This window comes from Urocitellus parryii, chromosome 11 (assembly GCF_045843805.1).
Source record: "Urocitellus parryii isolate mUroPar1 chromosome 11, mUroPar1.hap1, whole genome shotgun sequence".
In the NCBI taxonomy this organism is placed as follows: Eukaryota; Metazoa; Chordata; class Mammalia; order Rodentia; family Sciuridae; genus Urocitellus; species Urocitellus parryii.
The window spans coordinates 94,647,830-94,666,213 of record NC_135541.1 but is presented as its reverse complement, the minus strand read 5'-3'; positions in this window follow the sequence as shown (position 1 = coordinate 94,666,213).

Here is an 18,384-nt window from a genome sequence, read left to right as displayed (position 1 = left end):
GTATTTCTTAATTTTTTTATATTCTATATACTGAGTTAAGTATTTTCAATAATCTTTGCAAGTGAAGAGGAAATAAAACATAATGAATTCTGATAGATTTTCCCCTCTCCTTCTCCAAATGTTCTAATTCCACTACCATCCACATTTATATATGAGCAAACTGAGGCTTGGGGTGTTATCCATGGTAACAACTATACAACTAATAAATGAACTGGTCTTTAACCAAGGGTCAGTCTGTGCCAAAGTGCTGGCTCTAAATTATTCACACAGAGGAGATGCTGTGTGCTTGGAGAAAGAGGCTTTGCTTTCCACTAGAAGTTGAACTGACTTTGTATGGTTCATGCACTTCCTAGGCTCTTGTGTTAATACCCCTTGGATAAGCATCAAAAATTTAAAGTTCATTTTCATAATATATGTCCCTACACCCCTATTATCACCTTGCAGCTGGTTAATAAACATTTATTGAAATAATAATGGTGGAATTGTTGTTACATGTAGACACTGCATGAGCAGCAAAAGTCAAAGAAAGGAGAGGTTTTAGTAAGACAAAGAAGTAAGGATACAAAAGCAGATTTGAGTTTTGTGGATGCCAGAATAGTACACAACTTGGGGGGGGTTAATTAAAAAAAATAAAAAGGTACAATCTAAAAATATAAAAAAGGTACAAAATGCATAATGATAGTGAGATAACAAAATTTTAAATTACAGCAACAAAAACTTAGTAAATACCAGATATATCACAAAATTCAGGAAACATTCATGTTTTTATTGCCAATCTTCCTTTTTCCCTACATTTTTTTTTGCCTCCATTCTCTTCATGTCTTCAACAATAATCTTATAATGTCGTTTTCCATAGAACGAATAGAGAGAGAATTCAGTCTTTTGGCACCGTGGTTGATCAGAATCTGTTTTTATTATTGACAGTCCAGGTGCATAAACCTAGAGTGTGGCACAGAGACATACTCACTGTTTTTAGAACTGCTGAAAGTTTGTTCTTTACAAACACAGGAATGCTGATAAATTCTACTTTAATACCCATAAAAGTATGTTTGTTGCCTAATAACACTTTCTGCCTTAGAAAATATATTTCTGGCAGGAGAGAACTTCCACTTTGAGTAGACAGGAAAGAAACAAATCATTCACTTAAAATTTTACAAACTGAGTGACTGGAAGAATTTTCCATAGAATAGTTTTTGATTGGGGCAGTCAATCTGTGTTTCTCTTCTGCAGTAGATTTCCAGTGCTGAGAATAACAGACATTTTCTTTTCTCCTTGGCATCTTTGTCCTGATGCATTATCTCACAATACCTGTAGGTCCTCGGTGCATTCCTGGAAGCCATTTTTATGAAAAGATAGTAACCAATCATGTAGCTGTCCCTGGACATGACTGCAAATCACCTAACTCTACCCTGCTAGTAACAAACTGAATTTATTGACCTCAACTTCCTTTTAGTTGGATCTTCAAAATGCCTTCAGCAATGCTAATGACAGAGAAAGGAGGGAAGTCAAAGTCAAAAGACAGTGGAATTCAGCTAAAAGATCTTACTTGCTGTGGTTTAAATGTGTGCTTCCAAAATTTATGTGTTGTCAATGTGCTAGTACAGAAAGTTGGTGCCTTTAAGGGACATGGACCACAAGGGCTCTTCCCTGTTGAATGAGATTCAGATCCTTATAAAAGAGACTACAGGCAATATTGGGCTAACTTGCTCCTGGCTCCCTTATGCCTCCTGCCCAGGGAGGACACATTATGGCTCCCTCTTCAGGATGCAGCTCTCACTGGAAAATTAAGGCTGCAGGAACTTTGATCTTAGACTTCCAGCAGTCAGAACAGTGACAAATATGTTTCTGTTCTTTATGAATTACCTAGTCTATGGGATTCTGTCATACATAGCAACATAAGATGCTCATATAAGTTCTTCCAAAATATAATTCTGTCTACACAGATTCTGAGGTTTCTCCCAGGTGTAAATCCACCTTTGGGCACTTTTATTTTTAGTGAAGATACTTTTTATTCTCCCCAAATCATAAGTGTATGGCTTGATAAATGTTTATGTGAACACACCCATGTTATTAATTTTCAGATAAAATCAACATAATCAGTACAAACTCTGGCAGGTTAATCTTTATTCTGACTTTTTAAAAACATAGATTTCATGTACATTTGTCTTTTAAATTTATATAGATTCATAAAATATGCACTATTTGAGTTAGATTTTCTTAGCTTAAAGTCTTATTTGTGAGGTTCACTAATATTGTTGCGTATTGGGCTACCTCTGTTTTCATAGCTGTTTATCCTTTTGTAGTATTGATAATCCAAAATTTACAGACTCATTTTATCTTTGATAGACATTCTGACAATTTCCAATTGAAGTTATTGCTATTGATGTCATTGTGAACATACTTTTATATGTTTTTGGGTGTAGAATTAAATTTCAATATGTATATATGTAGAGTTATAACTACTGTATTCTATAGTTGTTCGGTTTTAGTTTATTACCAGTTTTCCAAAATGTTGTACTATTTTACAGATAGTTTTGCAGAAACTTAGTAATATCTTTCTTTTTCATTTTAGACATTCTGTCAATTTATTAATTTTTTGTTGTAAGTGCCGTTTTCATGATGACCAATGAAGTTTATCAGGTTTTCACATGGTTATTGGCCATTAAGATGCCCTGTTTTCTGAGGTATGTGTTAAGTCTTTTGGCCATTTCCATATTTTATTTTTCTATCTTTTTCTTACATAGCTTTATTTTTATGTATTTTTAGGTTGGTAATATTTTTTTGAAGTATCTGAATGAAATAAATAAAGTTAAGTGCATTTGTAAACTAGGGAAAGGTTATGACTTTGTTGAAAATAAAAGGCAATACTTAGTTACAGAAACTGGAAATGTATTTGCATTCAAATATCTTTTGAGAACTAACTTTTTAAAAATGTGAAGGTCATGAAAAGTTGCACACAAAAATGTTATATAAGGATCTTACTCTGATTAGAATATTGGGAGTAATATGTTTCCATTTTCTAAGTCCCCAAATACTTTGAAAGGAGTTTGTTGTGAACATGTTGTTCTTAAAAAAAAATACATGGAAAGGTTTGAATTCAAAAAATAATTACAGTTTTCTCATTCTACCCACATTTTTCTTAATTGGCTTAATTTATGTGGTCACATCCAAAATAAATTTTAATGTGATTTTGCCACAACTAATGTGTTCACAAATTCAATAAAATTCCAAAACTAAAACACAGTCCAGGTTTCCTGACAATATTTTCTTCATACATTTTATAGGACTTGCAGGAGTTGCCCATCATATTAAAAAAATTTTTCAGGACAGTGCTAACAAAACAAATATTTCCAGAGTGTTAATATTCCTCTTATGCTTCTTTTTCTTTCTAAATACTTACTTTGCACACCTCAAAATATTCCCTATATCAATTATCTCACTAGATAGAGTCAAAAGTGAAAAATAATATGCTAAGCACACTTCTCTCAGGGTAGAGTAATCCAAACCAGTTGTTCTCAGAAGCAGGATATGGTGAGAACAGTATGGAAGAAGGTTCACTTGTTTATGTCCTAACCTTCCTAAAAGTTTGAAGAGAAAAATTATCAAAATTTTGTCGTAAATGATGAACCATGAACCATATCGTTGCTTGGTTTCAGAAATTTAAAATTCACACACATTTGTCATATCCAAAGATCTCAAAGAATTTCCAGCTGAATATAATGGAACCCATGCTGAGATCATTAATCAAATTAAACCCACGATTCTGGGAATCACTATTTTTATGAAGGAAGTTGCACAGCTGCTTTTTTAAGTCCTGTAACTTTACACAGAACAGGAACAAAAAGAATCAGAACAAAAGCTACAGAAGATGTAAAGATATGATGATTGCCATTATTTTTTGTCTCACATAGAAGCACTGGGGCAAAAACACCTTTTAGAACTGTAAATTGTTGAAGTTTAGATTCCATATTCCTTCTTTTAAAGCACATCTGTGAGAAGGTCAAAGTAAAAGGCTTTTGTTAACTGTGCATGTTGGATTGTCCTAGACTTCAAAAATGTGTTTTAAATAGAGAATTAATCATTATGGATGAGCATATTGGATTTGCAAGCATTTGACTGTTTTGGTACTTTATGTCTGAATGTTTTCCAACTCTCTGCACCCGTGGATGCTTCCCACTCATTCAAATGTCTTACAGTTGTATTCATAGTAATGGAAACCAGGCAAGAACGTCTATCTTGCTGAGAGAGTCCCTCTATATATAACATTCATTTGGCTGTCACAACAGAAAAAGGCTGTCTGACAAACGTCTAAATATCACAATGTTCCTCTGGGCTCATTGTCTGCAGTTTGTGTTTTACATTTACATTTAAACATGTTTATTTTATTTATTGCCCATATATAGATTTCTCATTTTAATTTTAAATGATGGGTTACACTATTTTTTGCAGTTATGAAAAGTCACATTTTATGTGGTAAAGATAAATTCATTGTCATTAGTGAACTGGAGTTTTATGTATTCAGGAGAATACACTCCTTGTTCCTATTTTAAGATCTTTACTTCCACAAGCCCAGTAACCTGTTCCTATGTTAGTTCCTTTCCTTCTTCAAGGAAAACTATAATTGGCAAGTTCTTTCAAATAATGAAACAATGGTCTCATAAGGATTCCTTATGTTATTTTGATCTAAATAGAAAATTCTGGGTGATTGTGGTGCTTCATTCAAAGAAATAAGCATTGGTTTTCTAAAGTCTTTCCTCCCTCCCTATTCCTTCCCTGCCTTCCATTCTTCCTCCTCTCTTTTTTCCTTCCCAACTCTTCTCCATCCCTCCCTTTTTCCTTTTAAAATAAGAGAACTCTGCGTTCTTCTGGGGCTAGGAGAATAATGTACACAGAAGAGTTTTAGTGAAGAATGAATTGAAAGCATTGAACATGAAGGAGGTATTACCTTGATTTTGAGGTGATAGCACAGGCTCTGAACAGTAAGAAATACTCTAAGGAGGCCAGAGTTTGAGTCAAAATACAGTTTCTAAGGTGATATCACAGCTGGAGTAAAAAAAAATAATATATATATATATATATATATATATATATATATATATATATATATATATATTTGGGGCTGGGGATGTGGCTCAAGGTAACCCACTTGCCTGGCATGCACAGGGCGCTGGGTTCAATCCTCAGCACCACATAAAAAAAAATAAAGATTTTGTGTCCACCGAAAACTAAAAAATAAATATTAAAAAATTCTCTCTCTCTTTAATATATATATATATATATATATATATATATATATATATAATGAATATATTTTATATATATATATTAAATGAAACACACACACACACATATATATATATATATATATGAACAATGTAGAGAAGTTCTGGCTAGTAGTACCCAGAAAGAATCTACCATATTCTTTAGAGACTGACAGAACTAAAACAATACTGTAGTTCCAGTTTCAGCCCTAGATATGGCCAAATTCTACTTCTACCTTTAAAGGATGTGGATTATATTTTGGTTCTTCTAGAAATGACACCTATTCTAGGCACAGGAGTACTTTGAGGCAATTCTATTTTTTTTTAGTTTTTTTTTTAATTTTTATTTTGGCAGACACAACATCTTTATTTGTGTGTGGTGCTGAGGATCAAACCCAGGCTGCATGCATGCCAGGTGAGCGCACTACCACTTGAACCACATCCCCAGCCTCTTGAGGCAATTCTAAAAAAAAAAAAAAAGAACAAAATGCCAGTGATGAACAGGAATTTAACCAAAGACTCTTAAAAATCTCAGGTGCCTTTCTTTTCGAATAGAAGGGTTTTCCTGGTATGTATTGTACAATTATTTGTTTACTTCTTAGCTTGTTTATTCATCCATACATCAATATAATAATTATTTGTTTGTATCAGAGCTATTAAGATAAATCATCAAATGAAATCTGTAAGGTTCTTGTTCTCATAAACAGGTCTGAACAATGAACAAATAAGGACAGTTATCGTACTGAATCCTAACTTTGAATGACAAATTCTTATAATTTCAACAGTTTTGCTCTTTGATTATTCAAGGTTTAATTTTTGTTAGGGGACAAATTCTAGAATAATTTATTTAAAAATATTTAATAACATTCAAATGAACAATACTGGATACATAAAAGTTATAGAGACAGCTCATTAAATGTTATAGTTTTATAAAGGATCAAAGGATATTAGATTGCCCATCCCCTGTTTAATGCAATCAGATGTAATTATTATAAATTTACATCTGCATTTAGTCCCTGAGACAGGAATTCAAGATTAAAGAAGATAATTTTGACCTGTTAAAACTTTTACATTTTGAAAAAGACAGATAATATATGGACATTTTAACTTTTTGTTTGTTTATATATACAAAAGCAAGATTTTCAAAATTCTTGCTTTTTTATATATAAATTAATGGACATATATCAAAATAACTTTTTAAAAAATTCCTGGTTACTTGTAAACTGAGATGGATCTTTTCATTAGACTTGTGGCAGCATAACAATATTGAATTTCTTTTGGGGGGGTAATGGAGATTGAACTCAAGGGAATTCAATCACTATGCCACATCTCCAACCGTATTTTGTATTTTGACTTAAAGATGGGTTTCACCAAATTACTTAGTACCTCACTTTTGCTGAGGCTGGGTTTGAATATTTTATCTTCCTGTCTCAGCCTCCAGAGCTGCTTGGATTATAGGCATGTGCAACTTCACCCAGCACAATATTGAATTTTTAATATAGGCTACTTTCCTATCTTATTAAAAGATGGGATTATTTAGGAAAAATAAAGCTATTCAAAATATCAGCCCATGGCATAATTATACACTTCAGACTTACTTAGATCTTGATTTCTGAAACTGTTTTGCAAGTCTTTTATGTAGAATGATTTTTCTATCCTGTTCATCTAAGTAACTTTCAATATCTAGCTCAAATTTCCACAATAGTTTGAACAATGTGAGTTCTTTGAAAAAGATTGAATACTTAACTTTTCAGCCCCTAGATAGAACTGTGATAATTTCCTAATAACTTTAGAAATATGTCAATTTATATTTTTATCTCTTTTTCTATGTATATTGCTATGGTTTGAATGTGTGTCTCCCTCAAAAAAAAATCATATGTTGGAACTTAAACCCCAAAGTGATGGTATTAGGAGATGGGTTCTTTTCGGAAGTGAGTGAGTCATACGGGGCTCTTTCCCTCGTGAATGGGATTGACACCATATTAAAGAGGACTCAGAAAGCTGCTTGATCTTTTATTTCCCTTCTGCCATGAGGCCACAGATTTGTTCCCTCTGGCAGGTGCAGCAAAAAGGCACCAATTTGAAAGCAGAGTGATCACTCACTGGTTACCAACATTATTGAGAACTTGATGGACCTTTAAACTCCAGAACTATGAGAAGTAAATTTTTGCTATTTAGAAATTACGTAGGGTTAGGTATTTTGTTAGAGCGGTGCAAGTGCACTAAGACAAATGTGATAAAGCCATGCTGATAAGCATGCACAGATTCATGAGTGTTAAAGTTTCTTAGTGAGTTTTCATGGTCAGTTCATCATCAATTAACAGTAGTGTGTATATGTGTGTGTGTGTTTGTGTGTGTTTGTGTTTACATCAAGTCTATTTCAAATGACAGTAACATGATTTAGGGGTGTTCTTCATGTACATGTGTGCATATGCACAAGTGCTAATAGATTTAATCTCTTTGTTTTAACTTTTCTGTACTAACAGATGTATTTTATTAAAACCTTTTATGATATAAAAGTATAACCTGGGTTTTATTTTAGAATGTTTCTTTTTAAAGACAAAGTAACCAATGTCCATGTATTGTGATTACTGATATATGCTTATCCATCACCTTCCTTTAAAATGTTTTCTAGTTGTAATTCATTCGTTTATTTCTCATGGTTTCTTATTTATAAAATTGATCAAGTGTATGTCATTCCTTATTTTTCCTCCTTTACAGCTTTGGAATATATGGGATATAACATACAAATTCTGCTTTTATATTTTTACAATATGTATCACGGATAATATACACTGTTTGCCCACAAGGAACAGGTTTCAAGACTCTAAGCAAATGCCTGAAATTAAAGATTATACTGAATCCAGTAGAGACTATATTTTTCATGAACACACATAAAGTTTAATATCTAAATTAAGCATAGTAAGAGACGAATAATAATAAATAACAAAACAGAATAATTATAACAATGCTATATTAAAATTTAAACTTATGAATTATTTATTTCTGGAATTTTCCATGTAATATTTTTTAAATATATTTTAGATACTTTTTGTATATTGCAGTTAACTATAAGTAGCAGACATTATGGAAAGTGACCCTGCAGATAAGGGGGACTATTGCATACATCAGTTAACACAATCTAAATCTACTTTGTCTCTTAATTCCTCCAGTACCATAAAAATCATTATAATAGTTTCCACTTCAGTTTACCACTTTCCATCTCCTATATTATTGTAATTTGGATCTGGACTGTCCCTAGAGGCCCATGGGTTAAAGGCTTGGTTCCCCATTCTGTGGTACTATTGGTAAATAATGAATAATTAAGTGGTACAGCACAGTGGGGGGTCACTGAGGATGTACCCACAAAGGGGATATTGTGACCCCAGCCCCTTCGTCGTCTTCCTCCTTTGCTCCTGGTCATAGTTTTGTTCTGCTTTGCACTTCTTCCATGTTGTGCTACCTGACCACTGGTCCAAAGCAGGGTCAAGCAATCATAGATTGAAACCTCTAAAACCATGAACCACTATAAATCTTTTCTCTTTTTAAGTCAATTATCTTAGGTGTTTGTTATAGTAATGAAAAGCTGACTAACACACAAATTAACATTATCTAGTGCTTTTCAGTTTATATTTCTTAGTGTTTGCAGAAGTAGAAGCTCCTGTGAGTATTTATTTCTTCTGCCATGTAGCCAGAATGTCCAAAGTTTCTTTCAAACTAGTTAATCATTTATGAGTTGGCAATATTATTAATTTTCCTGTATATAGGATTTAAAAAATAGGTCCTAAGTAATTCAGGGTAAAGATATTTATTGAGTACACACTATGGTAGTATGTGGCAGTAAAGTGCAGAGCTGGGTAAGATATGAACCATATACTGAAGAAAATTTAAAAAAAAAAAAAAAAATATATATATATATATATATATATATATATATATATATATATATATATATACTTTGGCCTTTTTTCTACCAGATAAATTGGCAAAAAAATTTCTGCCTCTTCTAATACCCGTCATAGTGCCTTGTTTGTATGACCTGCTCAGCCACTGTTTTTGATTGAGTGGGAAGTAGGTGGAAGGATGGATGACACAGTCATAACTTAATGGGCTTGTTCTTTCTTAGAAGGGAGATATTTATACATGCTCTTTGAGACAGATGGAGATGACAGACTATACCCTAAAGCATCTAAAACTCCAGCCAAGTTTTTATCTCTGAAGGAAGTATTCCAGGATAAGGATAACATCCTGAAACATCTCACTGCAGGTTGCTGGAGAAAGTACTTGGGCCATCTCTTCAAAGTGCCTCTAATGAATTTCCTGCCAAGGCTCTTTCACCGCCTCACTGCCAGTTGCAAACTTTACTAGTGACTTCTCCAGATTGAGCCAGGCCAAGTTTCCTCTGAGGCCTATAGAATTTAGGCTAGTTGGTTAATTAACAAGCATTTAATAAACACCTACTGTGTATGGAGTACTCTGTATATAGGTCTGTTGTCTAGTATACAAAAGGTACTTACACATTAAAGCTTAGCTCCAATTTCCCCCTTTTGCTTCCATTATTGATTCTACATCATGTCAATTTTTTCCTGGAAAGATGATTGTCTGAATCATTTGATCTGGCATCTTAATATACTGCTATTATTTGATCTCTTATTGATGTCTAAGATTAAACCTTACTTCCTCAGCACAAATATAAACACAAAGACTTTTCTATATCTTACACTTAAAGATTACTTAGTGATTGATTTGCTGTTACTTAATATACATTTCTCAGAATATGTTCCAGAAGATACTAGTCCTTAAGATATTCTGAGGAAAAAGAGAATTATTAGTAATTTATATGACCAAATCTACTTTATAACATGCTATCTCCTTTTTCCTTCTCTTGAAACATATAATACAATTTGAAGATAATCAGGATTTTGATTATCCTGAGGGGATTTTGAGGCTTCACATCATAAATAAAACCTTTATGTTTTCCTAAATTTAACCAATTCTTTGTTTAATGAAGTCAGGATATAACCTTCAGGAATAGATCTAAATTTAGGTATTTAAATACCAAAGGTGAACATTTAAATTTTTCATCATTTTCATTTTTATAAGAACAGAAAAATACCTGGCTATGTTATCTTTTCTTACAGCTACATTTACAAATAAAAGCTCTTTTCCTCTACATCTAGTAAACATGATTTAAATCCCTTAACAATCATCATTCTACAGAATAATTTTCAGGGAATGCATTTCTGCATTATATCAATGATCAATGTCATTAATGAAATCAAGGTAGTTGCTCATATGGAACAATGGTGTCTGGCTCATGGCTGTTGTGTCTATAACACTCTGGAAGATTGCCAGCATCTTTGTATAGATAGTGGGTTAAGTTTGCTTACGTAGCCTTGGAAGCTATAATCGGAGACATACAAGGAAAAATAGGTGTAACACCTGTCACCCTGATGATAGTTAGGGCCCACTTAGTTGATCAGATTATCTCTGTCAATCTTCTTCCTTAACAGAGAGGGGCTGTCATTTGGTCAAACTGTCAAACATTTCCTATGGTACAATTTTGCAATAAACTCAGAAGGCATCTAGCCAGTCAGTGTCCTTGTCACTAGGTAGAAACTACAAGCAAATTCACATTATCTAGTCCCCCAGATACATTTTGTGGAATATCATGCCTAAAAAAATCTAAAGATGAAAATTACTCCAATGGAAGTTTTGTTTCTATGTTGATAAAATTGCCAGATAAAATGGTTATAGAATTCAGGAAAACATTGAATAAACTAAGGACTTGGCCAAATTAGGGAATGATATATAATCAAGCCCCTGCTATGATGATGAATGATTGATGATTGGAAAAGTTTGATTTAATATTACATTTAATGCAAATAGTACTCTGATATACTTTTCAAGTGCTATTTTTTAATACACATCCTTTTTTTTCTTCATATTTTAGAATAATTTTAGATGTTAAAATATTGCAACATTAAGGCTGAGTGCTTGGGTACTTTTCATGAAATTTCCCTAAACAAAAATCTTTTACATAAATATAACTATATAAAACAAGAAACTAATAGTGAGATAATGCTGTTAACTAATCTGTAGTTTTTATTGGAATTTTTTGAATTTTTTCATTTGCATCTTTTTTTCTGACCCAGGATCCAACTCAGGGCCACACCTTACTTTTAGTGGTAAGGTATTTTCATTATCTTACAACCTGGGATGGATTTCTCAGCTCTTCTTTGTCTTGCATGACCATGACACATTCAAAGAATTCTCCTTATTTAGCTTGCAAAGTGTCCTAAATTTGAGGATATTTTCTCCTATTAGATTAAGGTTATTCATGTGTAAAAAAAATGTTCAGAAATGAGTCCATGCCCTTTGAAAGTGTCATCAGCAGGTACATGATGGCAATAATGTCTTATTACTATGATATTGGTGATTTTTCTAGATGTCCTCATTCTAAAACTATTTTGTGGGCAGTTCCTTTAAATCAACTTTTGTGACTCTCTGTTTTCACATTTTTCTTCACTTCCTAATGTTTTAGCAATCTAAAATATTCTGGACTTGTCTTGTATCTGCCCATAAATTTCCTGGCCCTGGAATCATCCATTTGTTCCAGGAAACTGTTTTTATTCAGAATTGCAACTATGATCTAAGGATGAGGTGTCTTCATCGGTGCTTAGATCTTATTACTGTTAAGCCATCTCAGTGAATAGAACTGGAAAGTACTTGTTGTATAATTGCATACATACCCATGTCTAAATCTATTTTTTTGTCTACTCATATATTTATTTTTAAAAAACCATGAGGTTCAATGAAAATGTGTAATTCCAGTCCAACATCCCAGAGTTCATTCCAGCCTTCCATTGGCTTGTTTGTAACTCCTTTTGCTGACAAAATAAACTTGTGTCTCATGATCTATATTTATTTCTTTAAGGTACATTCATATAAGATAGCTTCAGAATTGCTAATGCATATGGCAGTGAAACTAACATTTACTGACTGTAGTGTACCACTGTGTATAATTCTGTTCTTTGTTTCCTTCTTTCTTTTTCTTATTTCTTTTTTTTCCTGTATCTTTCTAGTATTTGGGAAATTCCTCTTTTGGGAAGTTGTTTAATCTACTTTTTTTTTCCTGATGCCTTAATTAAGGCTATGTTACTCATTTGTTATTGTTTAAATTGCAGTTTGTTAGTTTGGGTTTGATTATTTACTGTTCTGTGTGTGAAATCTTGCTGAAATTCTAGTGTTCAACTTTCTATATAAAAGATATGCCCAGGAAAGTATCTCTCCCTCCCTTATTTCTTCCAACCCACCTCCTTTTACTCATTCTTTCTACTCCATTCTTATCTTCTCTCTGTTATTCATTTCTTTCATTTATGAATTTTTCTATTTGAACTTTGTTTTGCACAAATGAGCATATATATTAATATTTTCTTCTTTCTTCTTTGAAAGCAAACATACTGTAAGTATTCCACTTCACTGCTTTCTACACTTGGAAATACATCCTGAAAATCAATACAAATCAATATTTTCTATATTCATTTTTATAGCTTCATGGAATATAAATTCTAAATGTCTATATGTATACAAACTGACTATTTTTATTTATTGATTGTAATGACAACTACATTCAGATCCAAGTAAAACACCATGTGACTTGCTGGCTGTGTTTTATCTCCTTCCTGGCTTCAAGAATTGGGTGAATATACTTGTCTTTGGCTTAGATTTATGCAAATGTTCTGGCAGGTGCTTACCATCCCTTTCCTGTTACTTCTTGCTTGAGTTGGCTTCTGCTTCATCTTCTGATCTCATGTTTGAGTCTGAATCATGAGTTTCTGATTATTCCATTCTGTCTTGCTCTGGGCACTTTTGATCAGATTTGGTACCACCTTTGCAGCCACATGATATCCAGTCTGTGTGGCACTTTCATGGTAATATACCTTTGTTGTGCTGGTGTTACTTTTACACTAGACCTATTCTTCCTGGGTCTCTTCTGGCTGATTTTAACCCAGACTCTATTTTTGTCTCTAACTGTTCTGTAGCACTCCCATATGCTCCCTAAACAAGATGACTAGAATATTGTCCAGTTTGAAGAGTAAAATTGGACTTTAAAATTTAGTATACTTAAAAGAATATTTTACTATAATTTTGCAAAGTTTTACTCTGATTATTCATTTAGGACACTGTCAAAGGAGTTCCCTCATGAAATTTATCTATTTATATTAAATGTTTTACTTCATGCAAACCTGCTGAAATGAAAAATTATTTTGAAAATAAATGAAACATAGACTATTTTTTTAAAGATTATGCATGGCTGGATCCAGCAGATGTTGGTAGGTTAGAAATCTCTGATATTTTAAAGAGAAGAAAGAAAATATTATTGTTTGACCTAGAAAATGCTTAGTTTTCTATATCCTACCTCATTTTTCCAATGCAGTAATTAAGACTCTGAAAAGTTATACCAGGGAACTTGTTTATCTAAAACAAACAAACAAAAAAAACTTTCCAGTTATCCAAATAAACCTGAACACCACAATTCAAAATTCATGAATGATATTTTTACTTTTAATTCTTTTTTTTCACAAAATATTATGGGTACTCTTCATTTTCTTTTTCTGTTAATTCACACAACAGTATGGAAATCAAAATTTGAGCTATATGTAAAGCAGAGGACAGCCATTAGAAGAAATAAGTGGAAAAAATACACAGCAAATATTTGTGATACAACAAGCAATTTCTTTATCAGCATACTGTTTGAGCTTTCTTATTACATTCTCATCTTTAACAGAAATTAATATGACTGTTTTGGATCAATAGAACATCTCCTAGATGAACCCATGAGGTAGATGTACCAAGGGTATCTGTTTTTTTTTTTTTCATCAATGCAAAACTATTAAAGCCATAAATAGGAATTAATAGCATTCAACAGTCATTGCAGAGGAACTTCTCTAGCAAACAGTGTACAGAATAAAGGACAATTTTCCATTAAGTTTGGAATTTGAAGATGGGAGGTGTTCTGAAAATTAAAGCAAGGAAATGTAGGTTCTAAAGATGAAACTAGTACAGGAGTGGTCAGGACTAAAGAATTCATTTTTTTTCAGATCAGGTTTAATTTTGTTTGTACTATAAATGCATACACACATATTTGTTACTCTAAAAATACACTGTATATATTTACTTTCCACAGATGTCCAATGAGTCACTGTACAATATGTTTGGGATAGGTGAAAATTATTTGAACATCTAATGGAATTGCAAGTAAAATAAATATAGTATTTAAAAATAAACTACAGAGGTTAAACATACTGAGACATTTTAAGGTTAGCTTTGCCCAGTTGATAGACAGGGTATTTTATTTGTGATCATCTGATTCTTTTCCTCTGTATTTCTCATCTGAGATGTTGGGTTGTTCTAACAAGTATTTTCTGAGACACGCCATCTCCTTTCCAGTGTCAACTATCAAATGGCTGAAATCCACCCATTACTAGTAGACAATTCTTTAGATGATAACTTGGACATCATAAATTTGCTGTCAAAAGTGAGGTTCTGAATTGGGAGGAAAAGAAAGTCAATTGTGGACTTCAGTTACAAGGAAAATGTGAGCATTTATCCAACTCAAAAGCATTCAACTCAGAGCAGAAATCTACGTGCAACATCTTTGATGGATGGATAATCAGCTTGTATTTTAGCACATTTATCCTCTTACAAGGCAATTTATTCTACAATTTAATTGCTGAACTTTCTGAGCTATGAGAAAATTTGTTATTTTTTGTTAGTATGTCTCTTTCTGATTTCATATGCTAATCTTGTATTTGCCCTCTAGAACCACTACACTAAATCCATTACATTTTTTATTTTAGCATAGACTTGAGCTATTTTTTTTAAATATCCAACCCTTAACCACTCCTCTTATAATGTTATTGTAAGACTTCTTCCTTTTCCAAGGTCTTATGGCTATAGGAATACAAAGTAGCTTTACAGCCTCTTTAACATCTTTAACAATTCCCATTTAGAAAATTGGTCCTGCCCATGCATTTTGTCCAAGAAATCCTCTATATTCTGCATTTTGAAGACTCTCCTGTTGCACATACTGACTCTTTACTACTATCCAATTCCTAAATACTTTGTTTTTAAATTTGATGTACTTTCCAACGCCACCTTCCCCAGAGCATAGGTTCACTTTATCTCACAAAGCCCAGCTTTGACAAATCCTATACAAAATCCAGCCCCCAAGAAGGACAGCTTTGGCCAGAATCCTAATCGCAAGAATGGTGACTAAGTAGAGCCTAAATTAGTATTGAGTTTTTATGACTCCATAAGGCATGCCTAAGTAAATCGATTAGGTTGAATTTTCTTTGGCTCAGAACATAATGTATCCAATATCCAAATTTGCCTCAGAAGAAAATATGAATCAAGAAAAGCAATAATATTTCCTGTTAGCCATTATCATCACTATCCTCTGCAAAAACAGTACAATTTTGAGATCTAGGATTGTAAAGCCTAGGAATTCGACTAAAATTTCAAAACCTCAAATTGGAACAAAATCCTTCATTTGCTTCCATTTTATTGGGGGCTAAGAAAATTTTCAAATTTGGTATCTCAATGAATTCATAACATAATGGAAGGAATAGAATGACAATTACAGTACAGTTTGATCAACACTTTGAAAGGGATAAGTGTTCCATGCTATAAAATAAGTAAAAAAAGAGGTCCAACCAGGGGCAGTGCGGACTTTATCTAAGAGAATGTGAAATATGAGCCAAGTTGTGAATCAGGGATGGGAGTTAGCTAGCCAAAGGTGAAAGGAAAGATAAGCAATAAGTGAACCTTGTTGCAGAGCTGAGAAAGGCACTGCTGTTGCCCAGAAGCAGTTTGGATTGTGAAATATGTATTAGGAACCTGATGAGACAGATACCTGGAAAGGATGTTGCACCACACAACACAAACACCAGACAAATAGCACAAAACGGCTGCCTTGCACTCTAAGGGAAGGGAAAATCACTCAAATCATAAGGCAAAGGAGAGGTCTTCTAACTTAGGAGAGTAATATGAGGAGCAGACTTGAAAGTTATAAAACTAATGATGGGGAGACCAATGAATGTCTGTGACATAAAGGACTGACAGAGTAATCCCAGTAAGAAACAGAACTTTTAAAAGTGGGAGAAACAGAGGGTAAGTTCATTAAAGGCAAGGCTTCTGTCTCTTGGTCATTGCTTAGTCCAAAGTGCCTAGAAGTATGCCTAGCACACAGGGAGCACTTTATACACATTTGAAGAAAAAAAAAAGAAAGGAAGGAAGGTGGGGAGGGAGGTAAACAGACTGGAAGAAAATAACATTGAAAATTTATTAAAGGAATCCATTGATAGATCTAATAGATTTATTCATTAGATAACCAATACACAGTTCTGTTTTGGATACTTGGTTGATCAGTGGTTCTTTTCACTAAGAGAAATAGTACAGAAAAATTAATAGGCTACTATGAGAAGTTTATGTCCAGCTTGAACAGTGACTATTAGGAGACAGATGTTATGTTAAGTACTAGAAATAAAAAGGTAAACACAGCATGGCCCTTGCTCTCACAGAACTCAATAGTCTTGTGCAGCCCACATAAATAAGTATGCACATGAAATAAATATAGATTGTTAAAAGGGGACATCAGTACAGTGCTAAAATGAAAATTAGTGGAGGAAATAGTCAACTATTGCTCATTGGTAGTCATGAAAAATGTCTCGGTTTTCAAAACTGAACCTAGGACCTAACATTTGAAGAAGCCATATGAAACTAGTAGAAGAATGGTCAAGGTATAAAAGACAGCTTCCAAGATCAAGAATATGAGCACAGACCAATAGGTCTAGATTATAATACAAGTATGTTCAGGCAAAAAAAAAAAAAAGTGGGAGTTGGGAAATCAGAGTTTTCAGGGAATAATATATATGCAAAAAGCAGATGGCATCTGGAGGGATGGGCATTAGAACTCAAGAGACAGAGCAGATATGTTGCAATTCCAGATGATTGCAACTTTCCAGATGTAACCAAGGGAATGAAGAAGAGACATTGTAAAAGTTATCAAATCAAAGAGGGAAAACTGTATTAAAGTCTTTTCAATGAATTGTCCTTACAGTCTTAGAATCAATCAAAAAGAATGAGAAACAAAACTGTGTTCTATGATTAGAACATTGTTGCTAATTTCTAAGTGGGCAAAACAAATGTCTTATTTAAGAGATGGAAGATTTGTTTTTACATACACAAGGAATTGTGAGAAATTGTTGCACTTCACCTGTTTACCTTTAATGACAAATGTTCTGTATTTTACCAGAAACCAATAATCCGGTTTATAAATTTATTAGAAGCATACTTTATGCTTTTATATCCTAAACTTGTCTGGTTGTAAAAATCAAGCATGATACTTGTTAAAAATGGGCACTCTTGGGTCTTATCTGAGATCTAATGAATCACAATCTCCAGAAGAAGTGTTTAGAAAATTTTCATTTTTAATAAGTATCCTAAATAATTGTGAAGATCAGAGAAGACTGGGGAATGCTGGAGTAATAGAAACAAAACACACCATGGGTCAGGACACATGGATTCCAGGCCCCATTCTCTGCTAACCAGCTTTAGGCTTTTAATCCAATTACTTAATCTTCCTTGAGTCTGTTTGATCTTCTTACAAAATGCTTTTTGAGGCCTTTCCATATAATGGTTTCCTCTCACTTGGGATTTCTGTGGATGGTCTGTGTAGGAATTTTCCATATACTCTGCACAGTTAAAATCTGTGATTTCAGGCAACATTAAAAAACAAGCAGCAAGTTACAAAATAAATTTGCTGAAAATTCCTTAAAATTGTAAGACATCACAATTGTTTTATTCTGATATTTTCAAGTGATGGCCTCTTTATCATACTTTTTAATTTACAAGATTTTTAAAACATCATCTTTTGAATCTCTTTAAAAACTTCAAATAAAATAATCAAAAGAAAAAAGAATGCAAAAAATGAGCATTTTTCTACCCAAAATGTTTTTTTAATAATTATTCCTATATTCAATGGAAACTACAAGCAGAAAAATAAATAATTTTTAACAATACAATTTTTATTAAAATGTTTTGTGTTTAAGATCATGAA